Here is a 22,266-nt window from a genome sequence, read left to right on the forward strand (position 1 = left end):
TTGCCCCATCCCCAACAAATGTTACTTGCTTACAAAAATAAATGCCATATTTTAGAATGGCATCCTGTGGCATTCTGCAGCTGATGTGTGTATTCTGTAATATTGTCTTACTGATACATAATCATAACGTTCTCCTAATTTATTTAAAGAGATAAATTATTAAATGAACGTAGTTCTTGGCATAGCTCATGGGATTTGCACATGCATGAACAGGCTAAGAGCCCATCCTAAGATGCAATAACAGAATAATATACTGCCACAATGCTTATTAGATAGGCTTACACATGAAAACCATGGGAAATATATTACTAGTGAATGCTGATGAACATTATGGGGGTCACTGATAGTGACAGAAATCGCCAGGAAAAAACCTTGATTAATAGGGTATAGTCATCCTTTGATAAATAAACCTTGATTTATAGGGTATAGTCATCCTTTGATAAATAAACCTTGATTTATAGGGTATAGTCATCCTTTGATAAATAAACCTTGATTCATAGGGTATAGTCATCCTTTGATAAATAAACCTTGATTTATAGGGTATAGTCATCCTTTGATAAATAAACCTTGAATTATAGGGTATAGTCATCCTTTGATAAATATGGGCCATAATGACTAGTATTTGTATTATTATTGCCTAACAGTATCTTTCAGAAACCACACAAATGTGTCTCTACAAGTCAATTACACAGCCATACCACTGACCAATCTTACAAAGTAACACTGTATGCAGCTTGGGTGGGTCCATGCAACATGTTTCCAAGTGCCAATTAGTACCATAAGACCCAACAAGTGTTACTCCATCTGTAGGTAGAAAACAACGTGATTACTAGGAGAGCAAATCAGTTCCCAGATACCATTTTAAAATATATGAATATTATCTTTAGCTTGCCAATATCCAAGGCTCATGGGAGCTGCAATTGCTCAACATTTTATATTCCATATCATGTTGTGGCTAATTGTAAATCTAAAATGACATTTCTAAAAAAAAAAAAATATGAATAATACATTTTGACTTAATCCTAATGTCAAAACTTTTAAAAGGGTCTTTAAGATGTGTGTTTTTCACTGAATCACCTTGAGTTTAATATTTGAAGTAGTAATACCCAAATACTAACTTTCTTTGAGAATGCGGGTGGGTTTGTGTGAAAATTATACAACAGTCCATAAATACGGAAAACAAAATTATTACTGTAAGAGGAAATGCTTAAGTGTCTGAAGAAGCAAAACAGAACCAGTAACTATAATCATTCCAATGGATTAAACACAGAACTCTCTCACTAGCTGAGAAAGTACACACAGAAATCAAAGGGCTATGGCCTGCTGCCTAGTGACTTTAGAAATTATTCCAAAATGTAGAATTGATTGAAAATTAACAAGAGTTAGTGAAAACTGAGCAGGAGACATGGCAATAAGCTCTCTGTTCCATCAGTCTGAGGCAAGAGACACCTTTGACAAGTTATTGGCACACACAGAAAATCTGTTGCCGGATTTCATCTCCGTTATTGCTCTGACTTAGAATCTTGATGAATGTAGTTTAGAAGAGAAGGGAGTGCTGAAGATTTGCCAGGAGATTTTCTGCTCCAATTTGTAAAAATAACATTTTAATATACAAATAATATTCATGTAGAGATTAGAAAAGATGCTGGCCCTCATTCCGAGTCGTTCGCTCGGTAATTTTCTTCGCATCGCAGTGAAATTCCGCTTAGTACGCATGCGCAATATTCGCACTGCGACTGCGCCAAGTAATTTTACAATGAAGATAGTATTTTTACTCACGGCTTTTTCTTCGCTCTGGCGAACGTAGTGAGATTGACAGGAAATGGGTGTTACTGGGCGGAAACACGGCGTTTTCGGGGCGTGTGGATAAAAACGCTACAGTTTCCGGAAAAAACGCAGGAGTGGCCGGAGAAACGGGGGAGTGTCTGGGCGAACGCTGGGTGTGTTTATGACGTCAAACCAGGAACGACAAGCACTGAACTGAACGCAGATGCCGAGTAAGTCTGAAGCTACTCTGAAACTGCTAAGTAGTTTGTAATCGCAATATTGCGAATACATCGGTCGCAATTTTAAGAAGCTAAGATACACTCCCAGTAGGCGTAGGCTTAGCGTGAGCAACTCTGCTAAATTCGCCTTGCGAGCGATCAACTCGGAATGAGGGCCGCTATTCAATGTCACTTAATTGTGTTTAACAGTGTAACAGTGTCACAAAATCCCATTCCACACTAAATTTGTAAATTAATATTCTGTAGTGTGTGTTTAACACCCCTTTTCCCAACCCTGGTGGTCAATGGTGTGTAAATAAATGTGTTATAATGTATTCTAATCTTCTAGATTAATTTCAGTGCCTGCACCCAAATATTGGCATGGGGCTTGTTCAGTGTCAGGAACACCATAGCGGAGACTTCTAGAACCATATCACTATTTGAGTCTGCTAACACAACTGAAACAGGTCAAACAAAGTTGATACAGAAGCCACTTAGGGCAGAATTCAATTAGCCCCGAAAAGCTGTTTTTGCGGTAAAAAAACGCACATTTATCACAAATGTGCAAAACATGGGACATGCTGGAATTTGCCCAGATGTAATGCACACACAATATTGGTGGCGTTGTCCGATATAACAAATCCCCAGGAGAGTTCAATTGGTTTAAGCTATTCTGCGATGATGTTCCTCAGTTTCCGTAAGAGGTTGTCAGCTGTGTGCCTCTTACGGAAAGCGGTGATACATAGCGTAGCCTGCCTAGGAACGAGTTGGCAATTGCAAGATGCTGTTACTGGTGCCGCTGCTGTTGTTGCTGCAGGAGGCCATACTTCTACCCAGTGGGCTGTTACAGTCATATAGTCCTTAGTCTGCCCTGTTTCACTTGTCCACATGTCCGTGGTTAAGTGGACACTGGACACAACCGCATTTTGTAGGACACTGGTGACTCTTTTTCTGACATCTGTGTACATTCTTGGTATCGCCTATCTAGAGAAGTGTAACCTAGATGGGATTTGATACCAGGGACACAGTACCTCAAACAATTCTCTAAGTCCCACTGAACTAATGGTGGATACTGGACGCAAGTCTAACACCAACATAGCTGTCAAGGCTTCAGTTATCTGCTTTGCAAAAGGATGACTGCTGTCATATTTCATCTTCCTCACATATGGGGGGAAGATACACATATGACCCCAATAGTGCCAGATACACGTTGCCCCACAGTGCCAGATATACATTGCCCCACAGTGCAAGATATACATTGCCCCACAGTGCCAGATACACATTGCCCCACAGTGCCAGATACACAACTGCCCCCAGAGTGCCAGATATACATTGCCTCACAGTGCCAGATACACATTGCCCCACAGTGCCAGATACACAAATTCCCCCAGAGTGCCAGATATACATTGCCTCACAGTACCAGATACACAAATGCCCCCAATGAATCAGATATACATTGCCCCCCAGTGCCAGATAAGAAATGCCCCCACAGTGCAGGATATGCCCCAGTGCCAGATACAGAAATGCCCCCAGTGCCAGATACACATGTCCCCCCAGTGCCAGATATGCCCTCAGTGTCAAATATGCCCCCAGTGCCAGATACACATGTCCCCGCAGTGCCACATATGGCCACAGTGCCAGATACATATCCCCCCAGTGCCAGATATGCCCCCAGTGCCAGATACACATGTCCCCCCAGTGTCAGATATGCCCCCAGTGCCAGATATGCCCCCAGTGCCAGATACACATGTACCCCCAGTGCCAGATATGGCCCCAGTGCCAGATATACATGCCCCCCCCTCCTCTGTTGCTCACCGCTGCTGCTGTCGTGTGTGTGTGTGAGGGGAGGTGAGCGCAGCATGCTCGACAATTGCCCCTCAGTCTCCGGTGGCAGTGCAGTTGTCTTCCTTCAATTCAGCATGATCCATGAGCCAATGAAAGCTCGTGGTCCGGCAGCCTTGGCTGCCGGTCCGCGAGCTCTGATTGGCTCACGGGCCAGCGCTGAATTGAAGGAAGACACTGAGGGGCAGGAGAGGTGAACACTGCGCTCTGCTCACCTCGCAGCAGTGGTGGTGAGCAGCGGAGGGAGGCAGGGAGCGGCGGCCCGTCGGCAGTGGGTACGGCATACCCATGGCTAAATTCTTAAGGGTACGCAGTACCCACTCGTACCCGCCCACTTGCACCGCTGCCAATAGAGCCATTCATTCATCTAGTGCTCTCATGGCTCAATCGGTAAAGTGCTGGACTACCATATAGAAATTCAGAGGATCAAACCATAGGGAGGCAACACAAAAGTGAAATAATTCCCATGCATATGTATATATATTTTTTCCTTATTAATTTTATTCCACATTAATGATAAATGTAGCTCTTTTAACTATTATTAACATACAGATACATATACACATACCTGTACATACCAGGGACGTGCAGTCAGGGGAGGCAGGGGAGGCAGTGCCTCCCCTGTCATAATGATTAAGATAATACTAAGAAGATGCATATGACACATATTCTGTGTCATATGTATCTTCTTTATATTATTCTTTACATTTCTCCACTCTCTATGTATTTGGGAGGCACCGATCGTGGTGCCTCCCGTTGTCACTGCGGAAAGTATGGGGAGCTGGGGGCGGGCACGGGCGGGGACTAGCCTTGGGCTGTAAAAGCCCATTGAAAATATATGGGAAAGCGGCACCATTAGTGGTGCCGCTTTCATACAGGGACGTGCTTTCAACCTATGAAAGCACGTCCCTGTCAGTGAGGCCACAGTGATTGGCCAGCGGATCCGTCCCTGGATCCGCTGTCAATCACTGTGTGGGCGACGCGGGGGAGGAGGTGCGGGCGGCTGGATGCGGCGATGGTGCGGGCGGCGGGATGCGGCGGTGGAGCGGGTGTCGGCGGTGCGGGTTGCGGCGGTGGTGTGGCGGTGGAAATTACCTTTATTCTGCAGAGTTTGGCGGCGGAGCGGTTCCAGTTTCAAAAATGGCGCCTCAGCGTCATTTTTGAAATTCAAGATGGCCGCCGCGAGCCAATCACGGCTTGTCGCGCCATCGCCCCGCCCCCGCCGGCTGACTTATATAAGTCAGCGCGAGGCGGAGGAGAGTCAGTTCGACGGCGGAGGAGGAGCAGTGAAGAGCTCCTGAAGAATGAAGACGCCGGAAGTCCTGGCTGGGCGGCGGCTATGCAAAAGAGCTTAGCAGCCGCCGCCCACCAGGTGAAGACGCTGGAAGCCCTGGGGGGGTGGCACCCCCCAGGTGAAGACGCCGGAAGCCCTGGGAAGGCGGCGGCCACGCAAAAGAGCTTAAAGGCCGCCGCCCCCAGGTGAAGACCCAGTTTAATAAAGTTTGTGTCACGATCCGGGTATCTGGACGCCATTTCTTACCTATCAGATGCCTCCTAAGGCTGGCTCAGCGCTCCAGGACCGGATCCCATCTGTTATCCTGATGTGCACATTCCCGCATCCTTTCCTGTCTCTCTGGACGCAGTCACAGTAACGCCTTATACATCTGGCATGGCGTCTCCCGCGGCCTCCGCCGCCGTCCCTGAGCTTCTGCATTCAGAGTGGCGATTACGTCAGCCGCGGCCTCCGCTGTGTCCGCGTGATCGGATGTGCATCTGTCAGCCTGGCGTCTCCTGCCTCCGGTGGCCGGCGCCGCCATTACTGTTTTCCAGACCACATGGATTACAATCCAAACTTCCCTCCAAGTGTCTGCATGGGCGCAGCCATCTTGGATTCTGTCAGCTGATCATTCCTACCAATCCGTTGTCAGTATTATTAATTTGCATAATTGCCTAGCCAATGCCTTCCTTGCTGCAGGTATAAATAGGTTGTGCCTGAGCAAGGAAGGCGTCAGTGCTTTGGTTGTCAAACCTAGTTCCAGTTTGTCTCTCTTCTGTGAATGTCTTCCAGGTTCCAGCTCCTGTCTCCAGACTTCTGCTATAGAGACCCGCACCAGCATTCCATCTGCGGTGTAGCCTGACTCTCCGATCCATTCTGGACTCACCTGTTTCCAGCTACAACATCACCTGCTTCCAGCTCAGCTTCCAGCAGTGTACAGCTTCTCTTAAAGGGCCGGTGTCCTTTCTGCAGTTTACCACTCTCCACCGGTATTATTATTTCTCCGCTCTCAAATTCTACATTTCATCTACATTGCATCGCTCTCAAGCTTTATTTATTATTTAACTGGTTCCAGCCAGTATCCACTCCGTGCCAACACCTGTCTGGTTCTAACCAGTACCCACAGCAGCATTTTATCTACAGCAGTCCAGCTTTCCCTGGAACACCAGCTGGTACGACCCTGGGCTTCCCTCATTGCTACAGTTGAGCCTGGTAAGGACTTTCCAACTTGCAGATAATAAGAACTGTCTCATACCACCAGAGCTCTGTGGCCCCTGCCACCCTGTAGTACCCAGGAACTGTATTATTATTTCTCTGCTGATTTTTATGTTACTTTTTACTGCTACTGTGATGCATGGAGTTTGTCATAAATAAATATCATTGACTTTTACTCAAGTTGTCGTGGTCACGCCTTCGGGCGGTTTCTCTTCATGTTACTTACATGTCCAGGGGTCTGATACAACCTCCCAGGTTCCGGTACATCTCAGCCCCTACAACTGAGGCTGCCTCCCGTCAGCTCAGGCCCTCAGTTGTGACAGTAAGCACTGACCAAATGAATCCAGCCGGAGACCAGGATCAAGCGGCCAGGCCGATGCAAGAACTGGCAGCCCGACTTGAACATCAGGAGGCTGCACAGGGCCACATCATCCGCTGTCTCCAGGATTTCTCTACTCGGCTGGATGGGATTCAGACAACTCTCCGTGGATCAGGCGCATCTGGGGCGTCAACCACAGTGACTCCAACTATAACCCCACCCACCTTACCCATTTCTGCTCCACGTCTTCATCTTCCAACGCCAGCAAAATTTGACGGATCTCCAAGATTCTGCAGGGGATTTCTCAACCAGTGTGAGATTCAGTTTGAGCTTCAACCTGGCAATTTTCCCAGTGACCGTACAAAAATTGCCTACATCATCTCACTTCTCAGTGGCTCAGCCCTTGACTGGGCATCACCGTTATGGGAGAGGTCTGACACCCTGCTATCTTCTTACACTGCATTCGTGTCAACATTCAGGCGCATCTTCGACGAGCCAGGCCGGGTAACTTCAGCTTCGTCTAAGATTCTCCGTTTACGCCAGGGATCACATACTGTAGGACAATATCTTATACAGTTCCAGATCCTGGCATCTGAACTGGCATGGAACGACGAGGCCCTGTATGCTGCATTCTGGCATGGTTTATCCGAGCGTATTAAAGATGAGTTAGCTACCAGAGACTTACCCTCCAAGTTAGATGAGCTAATCTCACTTTGTACAAAAGTTGACTTACGTTTCAGAGAGAGAGCAACTGAGCGTGGAAGATCATCTGCTCCAAAATCTTCTGCTCCTCCTCCTCGCCAACTGTCACCAACTAAAGATGAACCCATGCAAATTGGCCATTCCCGTTTAACTCCTGCTGAGCGCCGAAGACGTCTCTCTGAGTCTCTCTGTCTGTATTGTGCAGCCCCGTCTCACACTATTCATGCCTGTCCCAAACGTCCGGGAAACTTCAAATCCTAGCTCGCCAAGGAGAGGGCCGGCTAGGAGTAATGATCTCCTCTCCATCTCCTCAAGATTGTAATCTCCCAGTCTCGCTTCAAGTTGCTCAACGTTATCAGAACGTCATTGCCCTCCTGGATTCCGGAGCAGCTGGGAACTTTATTACCAAAGCCTATGTTAAACGGTGGTCCCTACCCACCGAGAGACTTCCTTCCTCCTTTTCCTTAACTGCCGTGGATGGCAGTAAAATTTTTGATACAGTTATTGCTCTAAGGACTCTACCAGTTCGTCTGAGAGTGGGAGTTCTTCATTCCGAACTTATTTCACTTTTAGTGATTCCAAGAGCCACACATCCTGTGGTCCTGGGCCTTCCATGGCTCCGTCTTCACAATCCTACAATTGATTGGACGACTACGCAAATCCTGGCATAGGGTCCCTCCTGTGCTGAGACATGTTTGTTTAAAGTGTTGCCTGTCTGTTCTTCCTCCCCCAGGTCGTCTGATGTTCCACCTCCTCCATATCAAGATTTCACGGATGTGTTCAGTAAAGCTTCTGCTGATATCCTTCCTCCTCATAGAGAATGGGACTGCCCGATTGATCTCGTTCCAGGGAAGGTTCCACCTCGAGGCCGAACTTATCCGTTGTCTCTGCCCGAGACGCATTCTATGGAGGAATACATTAAAGAGAACCTAGCAAAGGGGTTCATTCGACCTTCTTCTTCTCCAGCCGGCGCAGGCTTCTTTTTTGTAAAAAAGAAAGATGGTGGTCTGCGGCCGTGCATCGACTACAGAGGTTTGAACGACATTACCATCAAGAACCGCTATCCTTTACCCCTGATTACTGAGCTCTTTGACAGAGTTAGCGGAGCTACCATCTTTACAAAGCTGGACTTGAGAGGTGCATACAATCTCATCCGGATCCGTGAGGGTGACGAGTGGAAGACCGCATTTAACACCCGTGACGGACATTATGAGTACCTCGTCATGCCCTTCGGATTGAGCAATGCTCCAGCTGTCTTCCAGCATTTTGTCAATGAGATCTTCAGAGACATTCTATACCGTCATGTCGTGGTCTATCTAGATGATATCCTCATTTTTGCCAACAATTTAGAGGAACATCGTTTTTGGGTAAAGGAGGTTCTGTCCCGTCTCCGTGTCAATCATCTCTATTGCAAATTAGAGAAATGCGTCTTTGAAGTCAAGTCCATTCCGTTTCTAGGGTACATTGTGTCCGGTTCCGGACTAGAGATGGATCCTGAGAAACTACAAGCAATCCAGAATTGGCCGGATCCCTTAACCCTCAAAGGGGTCCAGAGGTTCTTAGGGTTCGCCAATTATTACCGAAAGTTTATACGAGACTTTTCCACCATTGTGGCGCCTATTACTGCTTTCACCAAGAAGGGTGCTAACCCGTCCAAGTGGTCTGAAGAAGCCATGCAAGCTTTTCATCTTTTAAAACAGAGGTTCATCTCTGCGCCTGTCCTGAAACAGCCTGACATCGACTCTCCTTTCATCCTAGAGGTGGATGCCTCCTCCGTTGGAGTAGGAGCGGTGTTATCTCAGAGGGCTAAAGATGGCCATTTACATCCTTGCAGTTTCTTCTCACGGAAGTTCTCCCCAGCGGAGCGCAACTATGCCATTGGCGACCAGGAGTTGCTAGCCATCAAGCTCGCTCTAGAGGAGTGGAGATATCTGTTGGAGGGAGCTTCTCATTCAATCACCATCCTTACAGACCACAAGAACCTTCTATATCTGAAAGGCGCACAATGTCTCAACCCTCGTCAGGCCAGATGGGCACTTTTCTTTTCCAGGTTCGACTTTAAACTCCAGTTCTGTCCGGGCTCTCAGAATCGCAAGGCCGATGCCCTTTCCCGCTCATGGGAGCAAGAAAATGAGTCAGAGTCTTCAGACAAGCATCCTATTATAAGTCCGTTGGCATTCTCCACGGTAGGGATGGACTCTACGCCCCCATCAGGGAAAAGTTTTGTGAAACCGACGCTAAGGAAGAAGCTCATGCATTGGGCCCATGCTTCCCGCTTTGCCGGTCATACAGGTATCCAAAAAACCCTGGAGTTTATCTCTAGGTCCTATTGGTGGCCAACTCTGAAAAAGGACGTTTTGGAGTTTATTGCATCTTGCCCAAAGTGTGCTCAACATAAAGTATCCCGCCAGTCGCCTGCGGGGCAACTGGTTCCACTATCTGTTCCCCGTCGACCATGGACCCATTTGTCGATGGATTTTATTACAGATTTGCCCATGTGCAACAAGTTTAATACCATCTGGGTGGTAGTTGACCGGTTCACCAAGATGGCACACTTCATTCCTCTCACCGGTCTTCCGTCAGCTTCCAAGTTGGCTCAAGTATTCATACAAGAGATCTTTCGACTCCACGGTCTTCCAGAAGAAATTATCTCAGATCGAGGAGTTCAATTCACAGCCAAATTCTGGCGAAGTTTATGTCAAGCCCTCCAAGTCAAGCTAAAGTTTTCCACGGCTTACCATCCTCAGACCAATGGTCAAACTGAGAGGGTGAATCAGGACTTGGAGTCCTTCCTCCGCATCTATGTGTCCTCCTCTCAAGATGACTGGGTTCAATTACTTCCCTGGGCCGAGTTCTGTCATAACAACCAGTATCATTCTTCATCTTCTTCAACACCATTCTTCACCAACTTTGGATTCCACCCTAAAGTCCCTGAGTTCCAACCGCTTCCAGCAACTTCTGTTCCCGCAGTGGATATCACCTTGCATCAGTTTGCCAATATCTGGAAGAGCGTACGATCAGCTCTGCTCAAGGCATCGTTCAGGTACAAGAAGTTTGCGGATAAGAAGCGTCGAGCAGTTCCTGCTCTCAAGGTGGGTGATCGGGTATGGTTATCCACGAAGAATTTGAGGTTAAGAGTTCCCAGTATGAAGTTTGCACCTCGCTACATCGGTCCTTTTAAAATTGATCAAGTCATCAATCCTGTTGCTTACAGACTCCAGTTGCCTCCCTTCTTAAAGATACCCAGGACATTCCATGTTTCCCTGTTGAAACCGCTAATCTTGAATCGGTTTCATTCCTCACTTCCTCCAACTCCGAAAGTCCAAACTCAACGAGGCGTTGAGTATGAAGTAGCCAAGATCCTGGACTCACGTCACCGTTACGGTCAACTTCAGTATCTTATTGACTGGAAGGGTTATGGCCCTGAGGAACGTTCATGGACCAATGCTTCTGATGTCCATGCTCCTGCCTTGGTCCGGAGATTCCATTCCAAGTTTCCTCAAAAGCCAAAGAAGTGTCCTGGGGCCACTCCTAAAGGGGGGGGTGCTGTCACGATCCGGGTATCTGGACGCCATTTCTTACCTATCAGATGCCTCCTAAGGCTGGCTCAGCGCTCCAGGACCGGATCCCATCTGTTATCCTGATGTGCACATTCCCGCATCCTTTCCTGTCTCTCTGGACGCAGTCACAGTAACGCCTTATACATCTGGCATGGCGTCTCCCGCGGCCTCCGCCGCCGTCCCTGAGCTTCTGCATTCAGAGTGGCGATTACGTCAGCCGCGGCCTCCGCTGTGTCCGCGTGGTCGGATGTGCATCTGTCAGCCTGGCGTCTCCTGCCTCCGGTGGCCGGCGCCGCCATTACTGTTTTCCAGACCACATGGATTACAATCCAAACTTCCCTCCAAGTGTCTGCATGGGCGCAGCCATCTTGGATTCTGTCAGCTGATCATTCCTACCAATCCGTTGTCAGTATTATTAATTTGCATAATTGCCTAGCCAATGCCTTCCTTGCTGCAGGTATAAATAGGTTGTGCCTGAGCAAGGAAGGCGTCAGTGCTTTGGTTGTCAAACCTAGTTCCAGTTTGTCTCTCTTCTGTGAATGTCTTCCAGGTTCCAGCTCCTGTCTCCAGACTTCTGCTATAGAGACCCGCACCAGCATTCCATCTGCGGTGTAGCCTGACTCTCCGATCCATTCTGGACTCACCTGTTTCCAGCTACAACATCACCTGCTTCCAGCTCAGCTTCCAGCAGTGTACAGCTTCTCTTAAAGGGCCGGTGTCCTTTCTGCAGTTTACCACTCTCCACCGGTATTATTATTTCTCCGCTCTCAAATTCTACATTTCATCTACATTGCATCGCTCTCAAGCTTTATTTATTATTTAACTGGTTCCAGCCAGTATCCACTCCGTGCCAACACCTGTCTGGTTCTAACCAGTACCCACAGCAGCATTTTATCTACAGCAGTCCAGCTTTCCCTGGAACACCAGCTGGTACGACCCTGGGCTTTCCTCATTGCTACAGTTGATCCTGGTAAGGACTTTCCAACTTGCAGATAATAAGAACTGTCTCATACCACCAGAGCTCTGTGGCCCCTGCCACCCTGTAGTACCCAGGAACTGTATTATTATTTCTCTGCTGATTTTTATGTTACTTTTTACTGCTACTGTGATGCATGGAGTTTGTCATAAATAAATATCATTGACTTTTACTCAAGTTGTCGTGGTCACGCCTTCGGGCGGTTTCTCTTCATGTTACTTACATGTCCAGGGGTCTGATACAACCTCCCAGGTTCCGGTACATCTCAGCCCCTACAACTGAGGCTGCCTTCCGTCAGCTCAGGCCCTCAGTTGTGACAGTTTGTTTTCAAGATAGTGTGGTGTTTTTATTTTAATATTTTCTTTACAGGTGGACTACAGGTGCCAGCGGGCACTTTATGTCCGGGCATGCTGGCACTTGTGGTTCTCCAAGTGCCAGCATGCTGGGGCAGGCTTGCTGGGACCTGTAGGCTACCTGTAAAGAACAATATTACTATTCTTTGCAGGTGGACTACAGGTGCCAGCAGGCCCTTTGTGTCCGGGCATGCTGGCACTTGTGGTTCTCCAAGTGCCAGCATGCTGGGACCTGTAGGCCACCTGTAAAGAACAATATTAACACACAATGAACCCCGCACCCACCGCCACCAGGGGTGCGGGGCATAGCATTGGGCTATCAGCCCAGTGCTGGTTACTGCTCGGGAGGGGGGACCCCATTTTTATTTTTTGGGGTTCCCACTTTCCGAGTAATTCCAACCCTGGGCTGACTGGCTGGGGGGCAGATTAATGTAATGGCAGGGGGACCCCACACTGAGTGTCTCCCCTGCTATGGCATTACTCCCCCTGGCTGGTTCTGCCTAGTGCTGGTTTTACTGGTGTGTTGGGGGACCACACTTTTTTTTTTCAGGTGGGGGGGGGGGAGGGCTTCTTAGCTGCCAGTGCCTCCCCAACCAGTGACCTCACCGCACGTCACTGGTATATACATACATGCATATATATACAGAAGTATTTATCCCCCCCGGAAAAACACACACACACACACACACACACATATATATATATATATATACAAACAGAGAACCCAGCACTCACCAAAGTAAACTCACTTATCCTCAACAATTCAATAAATAAATGATGGGGGTTTAGTTGGTGGATTGGCCAATGCACGGAAGCCTGCATACCGATTTTCAAGGTACCCCACCTTCATGCAGGTCCTACACTATCACAGAGTCTTAAAACCTGACTACCACACTGCTGCATCATCTGCCTGCTAGATGTAATGTGTACCTGCCACAGACTTTATGACTTTTAAAGGCACACTAGTCACCTATTGCACTGGCACAAAGATGATTAGTACCTGCATGAAGGTGGGGTACCTTGAAAATCGGTATGCAGGCTTCCGTGCATTGGCCAATCCACCAACTAAACCCCCATCATTTATTTATTGAATTGTTGAGGATAAGTGAGTTTACTTTGGTGAGTGCTGGGTTCTCTGTTTGTATTTATTAGAGCGATGTGGTCATGGGCTACATGCACCCCGCCCTGTGAGTGGTAAGTACAGCTGTGTACCCCGCTTCTGTGGTGGAGAGTGCAGTGTTACATGCACCCCACCCTGTGAGTGGTAAGTGCATAGCTGTGCCCCGCTTCTGGTGCGGTGAGTGCTGTGGTTTTTCCTCTGTATGTATATATATATATATATATATATATATATATACAGGTTGAGTATCCCTTATCCAAAATGCTTGGGACCAGAGGAATTTTGGATATCGGATTTTTCCGTATTTTGGAATAATTGCATACCATAATGAGATATCATGGCGATGGGACCTAAAGCTAAGCACAGAATACATTTATAACTAAAACAAATCACCAGGTCGGCGCACAATACCAATGATGTAGATAAAAAACAATTTATTAACATAAAAACAATAACAGACTTACTAAAAGACCACAACAATTCCCAAAGCATATAACTGAGGTATTATAAGCCTCTATAAATAAATACAAACATATGGTGTATTAGTGTGTGAAAGGGATGCTGAAATATGGGATAGAATTAGTCTCTCAAATTAATTCCATATCTAACAGTTCAAATGGGAATATATCCTCCAAATGATGTGATAAGCGTCTATGACCATATAGAGGTGTCCAAATTTAGATAGCTGTTTCCATGGAGCAAATAATAAAACCAACTGGTTGCTGTTACTCACTGAGACGTTGTAATCTCTTACTGCACGGGATAGGTAGTTGAAAGCCGCTTGTTATCACCCTGTGCATGGGTGAGACATCCGTCTGCGGTACGTTCAGGTAATAACCGTTCCCTTCACGTTTTATATAACTGCATGTAATGCATATTGGTTTCATACATTTGTAACAACTTTTTCTTGAGGGGAAGACCCATACAATCACTCAAATGTACGTCTGAGAATCAACAGACGGTACAAGGTGACTTGGTGAGAGATAGTTTTTTAAATTGTTTGCCTTTCTAAATACGACCCTAATCTCATCTTCCAGGCATCTTGACAATATCTTATCCATTTTCAAAATCGGTAGATTTTTATTTAATATTTTCTTAATAGTATGAGAAGATTTATTAAACCTGGCTGTAAAGATAGGTACATTTTTCATTGGATTCGTACTACCTGTACCTTCCTCAGTAGACATCCTCAGTAAATCTTCTCTACCTCTCTCATGTGTATCATTCAAAGCTTTGGGGGTCATTCCGAGTTGTTCGCTCGTTGACGATTTTCGCAACGGAGCGATTAAGGCGAAAATGCGCATGGTATGCATTGCGCATGCGCTAAGTATTTTAGCACAAAACTTAGTAGATTTACTCCCATCCGAACGAAGAATTTTCATTGTTGAAGTGATCGGAGTGTGATTGACAGGAAGTGGGTGTTTCTGGGCGGAAACTGACCGTTTTCTGGGAGTGTGCGGAAAAACACAGGCGTGCCAGGATAAAAAGCAGGAGTGGCTGGAGAAACGGGGGAGTGGCTGGCCGAACGCAGGGCGTGTTTGTGACGTCAAACCAGGAACGAAACGGCCTGAGCTGATCGCAGTGTAGGAGTAAGTCTCGAGCTACTCAGAAACTGCTAAGAATCGCAATTCTGCTAATCTTTCGTTCGCAATTCTGCTAAGCTAAAATACACTCCCAGAGGGCGGCGGCCTAGCGTGTGCAATGCTGCTAAAATCTGCTAGCGAGCGAACAACTCGGAATGACCCCCTTTATCCAGTATTCATTTAGGATACCCCTGGTCCAAAAATGATTGTGTTAATTCAGCACTCTGATGAGCAAAATCACTCTTTTCAGAACAATTCCTTTTTAATCTAAAATATTGGCTCTTGTGTATGTTTTTTAGGCAAGGTTTATAATGGCAACTGGAATAATTAAAAAATGTATTACAGTCAACTTTTTTTCTGAAGGTCTTTGTATGTATTGTTTTATTAATGTCACTGGCATGTAGCGTGATACCCAGGAAAGTGACTTCAGTTTCGTGAACCGTGCTAGTGAAAGTGAGTCCATAAGTGTTTGTGTTGAGATAACTAACAAAAGAGGTGACTGATTGAATATCCCCTTTCCAGATAAAAAAAGAAATCATCTATAAATCAACAGTAGAGCACCAGATTCACCCGACACAAGCAGGAGCCGCTATAATACAACTGGACATCCTGGGAAATTCACAAAATCCTGGGTACGCCCTCCCCCCAAATAACCTGTTACCAATCTTGGATGGTTTTATTATACCCATAGCCACCTGAGTCCCAGACCACATGGTGGACAGTTATTGCGAGAGCCGGAAATCAGCATTGATCGGCAGCTTGTAAGCGCTGCTGTGAACTAAGCTCCCTGACGCCGTAACCCTTTGACACTGTGGACGGCACTGAGTGTGGACGGAATTTAAGTATCTATGTCTGTCTGATATGGGAATTTCTCTGTGATGTCAATACTGTTTTAATGTAATAAACAATGTTAAAAAGTTTTTTTAGATGATATTATACATATTGTTTTTTCCATATGAAAATTGGCATTTTTAATGTATTCTATTTTCGGAATAACATAAAAATAGATCAGCTGCTAGAGTTGTGAAGTTCTAATTAAGAGCATGTGAAATCAAATCACCTAAAACAGGTGTGGACAATGATTAAACCAAACACCGATTGGCCAAATGGGGTTTAAATATTCAGGAAGTTGAGATGTCCAGTCCACACACTTCTCCTGAGGAAACCGCTGGCTCTGGAATAGTGGAGAAACATGTAGAGAGTGAGCCGACACAAGCAGGAGCCACTATAATACAACTGGACATCCTGGGCAATTCACAAAATCCTGGGTACTCCCTCCCCCATAGAAACCTCTTACCAATCTTGGATGGTATTATTACACAACGGCCACCTGAGTCCCAGGCTGCACGTGGACAGTTATTGTGAGAGACGGACATCAGCATTGAACGGCAGCTTGTAAGCGCTGCTGTGAACTAAGCTCCCTGATGCAGTAACCCTTTGACACTGTGGACGGCACTGAATGCGGACAGCCAAACCAAGTCCTGTGGGTGAGAACTGTGTATAAATCAGGGGTAGTAGCATAGCGTACCCGTTTATCATCAGTAACAACTGTGAGTTTTTATCCAGGATTGCTTATGATTGACTTTAATAAAAACCATTTTTTTCTGGACTCAATTCAGTCATATCAATAATAAGGGTGTTAACCCTATTCTATTTTTGATCTAGAGCGCTCCTTGTTGTTACTTATTTATAGTGATGTGCACCGGAAATTTTCCGGGTCTTGTGTTTTGGTTTTGGATTCGGTTCTGCGGCCGTGTTTTGGATTTGGATGCGTTTTGGCAAAACCTCCCTGAAATTTTTTTGTCGGATTCGGGTGTGTTTTGGATTCGGGTGTTTTTTTTACAAAAAACCCTCAAAAACAGCTTAAATCATACAATTTGGGGGTCGTTTTGATCCCATAGTATTATTAACCTCAATAATCATAATTTCCTCTCATTTTCAGTCTATTCTGAACACCTCACACCTCACAATATTATTTTTAGTCCTAAAATTTGCACCGAGGTCGCTGGATGGCTAAGCTAAGCGACCCAAGTGGCCGACACAAACACCTGGCCCATCTAGGAGTGGCACTGCAGTGTCAGGCAGGATGGCACTTTAAAAAAATTGTCCCCAAACAGCACATGATGCAAAGAAAAAAAGAGGCGCACCAAGGTCGCTGTGTGACTAAGCTAAGCGACCCAAGTGGCCGACACAAACACATGGCCCATCTAGGAGTGGCACTGCAGTGTCAGGCAGGATGGCACTTCAAAAAAATTGTCCCCAAACAGCACATGATGCAAAGAAAAAAAGAGGCGCACCAAGGTCGCTGTGTGACTAAGCTAAGCGACCCAAGTGGCCGACACAAACACATGGCCCATCTAGGAGTGGCACTGCAGTGTCAGGCAGGATGGCACTTTAAAAAAATAGTCCCCAAACAGCACATGATGCAAAGAAAAAAAGAGGCGCACCAAGGTCGCTGTGTGACTAAGCTAAGCGACCCAAGTGGCCGACACAAACACATGGCCCATCTAGGAGTGGCACTGCAGTGTCAGGCAGGATGGCACTTCAAAAAAATAGTCCCCAAACAGAACATGATGCAAAGAAAAAAAGAGGCGCAATGAGGTAGCTGTGTGACTAAGCTAAGCGACCCAAGTGGCCAACACAAAGACCCAAGTGGCCGACACAAACACCTGGCCCATCTAGGAGTGGCACTGCAGTGTCAAACAGGATGTCACTTCAAAAAAATAGTCCCCAAACAGCACATGATGCAAAGAATAAAAGAGGCGCAATGAGGTAGCTGTGTGACTAAGCTAAGCGACCCAAGTGGCCGACACAAACACCTGGCCCATCTAGGAGTGGCACTGCAGTGTCAGACAGGATGGCACTTCAAAAAAATTGTCCCCAAACAGCACATGATGCAAAGAAAAAAAGAGGCACACCAAAGTCGCTGTGTGACTAAGGTAAGCGACCCAAGTGGCCGACACAAATACATGGCCCATCTAGGAGTAGCACTGCTGTGTCAGGCAGGATGGCACTTCAAAAAAATAGTCCCCAAACAGCACATGATGCAAAGAAAAAAAGAGGCGCAATGAGGTAGCTGTGTGACTAAGCTAAGCGACCCAAGTGGCCGACACAAAGACCCAAGTGGCCGACACAAACACCTGGACCATCTAGGAGTGGCACTGCAGTGTCAGACAGGATGTCACTTCAAAAAAATAGTCCCCAAACAGCACATGATGCAAAGAAAAAAAGAGGCGCAATGAGGTAGCTGTGTGACTTAGCTAAGCGACCCAAGTGGCCAACACAAACACCTGGCCAATCTAGGAGTGGCACTGCAGTGTCAGGCAGGATGGCACTTCAAAAAAATAGTCCCCAAACAGCACATGATGCAAAGAAAAAAAGAGGCGCACCAAGGTCGCTGTGTGACTAAGCTAAGCGACCCAAGTGGCCGACACAAACACCTGGCCCATCTAGGAGTGGCACTGCAGTGTCAGACAGGATGTCACTTCAAAAAAATAGTCCCCAAACAGCACATGATGCAAAGAAAAAAAGAGGCGCAATGAGGTAGCTGTGTGACTAAGCTAAGCGACCCAAGTGGCCGACACAAACACCTGGCCCATCTAGGAGTGGCACTGCAGTGTCAGGCAGGACGGCACTTCAAAAAAATAGCCCACAAACAGCACATGATGCAAAGAAAAAAAGAGGCGCAATGAGGTAGCTGTGTGACTAAGCTAAGCGACCCAAGTGGCCGAAACAAAGACCCAAGTGGCCGACACAAACACCTGGCCCATCTAGGAATGGCACTGCAGTGTCAGACAGGATGTCACTTCAAAAAAATAGTCCCCAAACAGCACATGATGCAAAGAGAAAAAGAGGCGCACCAAGGTCACTGTGTGACTAAGCTAAGCGACCCAAGTGGCCGACACAAACACATGGCCCATCTAGGAGTGGCACTGCAGTGTCAGGCAGGATGGCACTTCAAAAAAATAGTCCCCAAACAGCACATGATGCAAAGAAAAAAAGAGGCACAATGAGGTAGCTGTGTGACTAAGCTAAGCGACCCAAGTGGCCGACACAAAGATCCAAGTGGCCGACACAAACACCTGGCCCATCTAGGAGTGGCACTGCAGTGTCAGACAGGATGTCACTTCAAAAAAATAGTCCCCAAACAGCACATGATGCAAAGAAAAAAAGAGGCGCAATGAGGTAGCTGTGTGACTAAGCTAAGCGACCCAAGTGGCTAACACAAACACCTGGCCCATCTAGGAGTGTCACTGCAGTGTCAGGCAGGATGGCACTTCAAAAAAATAGTCCGCAAACAGCACATGATGCAAAGAAAAAAAGAGGCGCACCAAGGTCGCTGTGTGACTAAGCTAAGCGACCCAAGTGGCCAACACAAACACCTGGCCCATCTAGGAGTGGCACTGCAGTGTCAGGCAGGATGGCACTTCAAAAAAATAGTCCTCAAACAGCACATGATGCAAAGAAAAAAAGAGGCGCAATGAGGTAGCTGTGTGACTAAGCTAAGCGACCCAAGTGGCCAACACAAACACATGGCCCATCTAGGAGTGGCACTGCAGTGTCAGGCAGGATGGCACTTCAAAAAAATAGTCCCCAAACAGCACATGATGCAAAGAAAAAAAGAGGCGCACCAAGGTCGCTGTGTGACTAAGCTAAGCGACCCAAGTGGCCGACACAAACACCTGGCCCATCTAGGAGTGGCACTGCAGTGTCAGGCAGGATGGCACTTCAAAAAAATAGTCCCCAAACAGCACATGATGCAAAGAAAAAAAGAGGCGCAATGAGGTAGCTGTGTGACTAAGCTAAGCGACCCAAGTGGCCGACACAAAGACCCAAGTGGCCGACACAAACACCTGGCCCATCTAGGAGTGGCACTGCAGTGTCAGACAGGATGTCACTTCAAAAAAATAGTCCCCAAACAGCACATGATGCAAAGAAAAAAAGAGGCGCAATGAGGTAGCTGTGTGACTAAGCTAAGCGACCCAAGTGGCCAACACAAACACCTGGCCCATCTAGGAGTGGCACTGCAGTGTCAGGCAGGATGGCACTTCAAAAAAATAGTCCCCAAACAGCACATGATGCAAAGAAAAAAAGAGGCACACCAAAGTCGCTGTGTGACTAAGGTAAGCGACCCAAGTGGCCGACACAAATACATGGCCCATCTAGGAGTAGCACTGCAGTGTCAGGCAGGATGGCACTTCAAAAAAATAGTCCCCAAACAGCACATGATGCAAAGAAAAAAAGAGGCGCAATGAGGTAGCTGTGTGACTAAGCTAAGCGACCCAAGTGGCCGACACAAAGACCCAAGTGGCCGACACAAACACCTGGCCCATCTAGGAATGGCACTGCAGTGTCAGACAGGATGTCACTTCAAAAAAATAGTCCCCAAACAGCACATGATGCAAAGAGAAAAAGAGGCGCACCAAGGTCACTGTGTGACTAAGCTAAGCGACCCAAGTGGCCGACACAAACACATGGCCCATCTAGGAGTGGCACTGCAGTGTCAGGCAGGATGGCACTTCAAAAAAATAGTCCCCAAACAGCACATGATGCAAAGAAAAAAAGAGGCACAATGAGGTAGCTGTGTGACTAAGCTAAGCGACCCAAGTGGCCGACACAAAGATCCAAGTGGCCGACACAAACACCTGGCCCATCTAGGAGTGGCACTGCAGTGTCAGACAGGATGTCACTTCAAAAAAATAGTCCCCAAACAGCACATGATGCAAAGAAAAAAAGAGGCGCAATGAGGTAGCTGTGTGACTAAGCTAAGCGACCCAAGTGGCTAAAACAAACACCTGGCCCATCTAGGAGTGGCACTGCAGTGTCAGGCAGGATGGCACTTCAAAAAAATAGTCCGCAAACAGCACATGATGCAAAGAAAAAAAGAGGCGCACCAAGGTCGCTGTGTGACTAAGCTAAGCGACCCAAGTGGCCAACACAAACACCTGGCCCATCTAGGAGTGGCACTGCAGTGTCAGGCAGGATGGCACTTCAAAAAAATAGTCCTCAAACAGCACATGATGCAAAAAAAAAAGAGGCGCAATGAGGTAGCTGTGTGACTAAGCTAAGCGACCCAAGTGGCCAACACAAACACATGGCCCATCTAGGAGTGGCACTGCAGTGTCAGGCAGGATGGCACTTCAAAAAAATAGTCCCCAAACAGCACATGATGCAAAGAAAAAAAGAGGCGCACCAAGGTCGCTGTGTGACTAAGCTAAGCGACCCAAGTGGCCGACACAAACACCTGGCCCATCTAGGAGTGGCACTGCAGTGTCAGGCAGGATGGCACTTCAAAAAAATAGTCCCCAAACAGCACATGATGCAAAGAAAAAAAGAGGCGCAATGAGGTAGCTGTGTGACTAAGCTAAGCGACCCAAGTGGCCGACACAAAGACCCAAGTGGCCGACACAAACACCTGGCCCATCTAGGAGTGGCACTGCAGTGTCAGACAGGATGTCACTTCAAAAAAATAGTCCCCAAACAGCACATGATGCAAAGAAAAAAAGAGGCGCAATGAGGTAGCTGTGTGACTAAGCTAAGCGACCCAAGTGGCCAACACAAACACCTGGCCCATCTAGGAGTGGCACTGCAGTGTCAGGCAGGATGGCACTTCAAAAAAATAGTCCCCAAACAGCACATGATGCAAAGAAAAAAAGAGGCGCAATGAGGTAGCTGTGTGACTAAGCTAAGCGACCCAAGTGGCCGACACATAGACCCAAGTGGCCGACACAAACACCTGGCCCATCTAGGAGTGGCAGTGCAGTGTCAGACATGATGGCACTTCGAAAAAATAGTCCCCAAACAGCACATGATGCAAAGAAAAAAGAGGCGCAATGAGGTAGCTGTGTGACTAAGCTAAGCGACCCAAGTGGCCGACACAAACACCTGGCCCATCTAGGAGTGGCACTGCAGTGTCAGGCAGGATGGCACTTCAAAAAAATAGTCCCCAAACAGCACATGATGCAAAGAAAAAAGAGGCGCACCAAGGTCGCTGTGTGACTAAGCTAAGCGACACAAGTGGCCGACACAAACACCTGGCCCATCTAGGAGTGGCACTGCAGTTTTCTAACGAGAGGATGAGTGCTTCCATCCTCATGTGAAGCTGAACCACTAGCCATGAACATAGGCCAGGGCCTCAGCCGTTCCTTGCCACTCCGTGTCGTAAATGGCATATTGGCAAGTTTACGCTTCTCCTCAGACGCTTTTAATTTTGATTTTTGGGTCATTTTACTGAACTTTTGTTTTTTGGATTTTACATGCTCTCTACTATGACATTGGGCATCGGCCTTGGCAGACGACGTTGATGGCATTTCATCGTCTCGGCCATGACTAGTG

The 22,266-nt window shown here is 47.0% G+C and overlaps 1 long non-coding RNA gene across 1 annotated transcript in view; it reads left to right on the forward strand.

Moving 5' to 3' along the window:
• LOC134935505 (uncharacterized) overlaps positions 1-15,864 on the forward strand; it is a 222,137-nt gene extending 206,273 nt beyond the window's left edge. The window contains exon 3 of the long non-coding RNA XR_010180200.1: positions 15,454-15,864. This is a non-coding gene — a long non-coding RNA (uncharacterized LOC134935505). The remainder of the gene's footprint in view (positions 1-15,453) is intronic.
• Positions 15,865-22,266: the final 6,402 nt, after the last annotated feature.

This window comes from Pseudophryne corroboree, chromosome 6, assembly GCF_028390025.1.
Source record: "Pseudophryne corroboree isolate aPseCor3 chromosome 6, aPseCor3.hap2, whole genome shotgun sequence".
NCBI lineage: Eukaryota > Metazoa > Chordata > Amphibia > Anura > Myobatrachidae > Pseudophryne > Pseudophryne corroboree.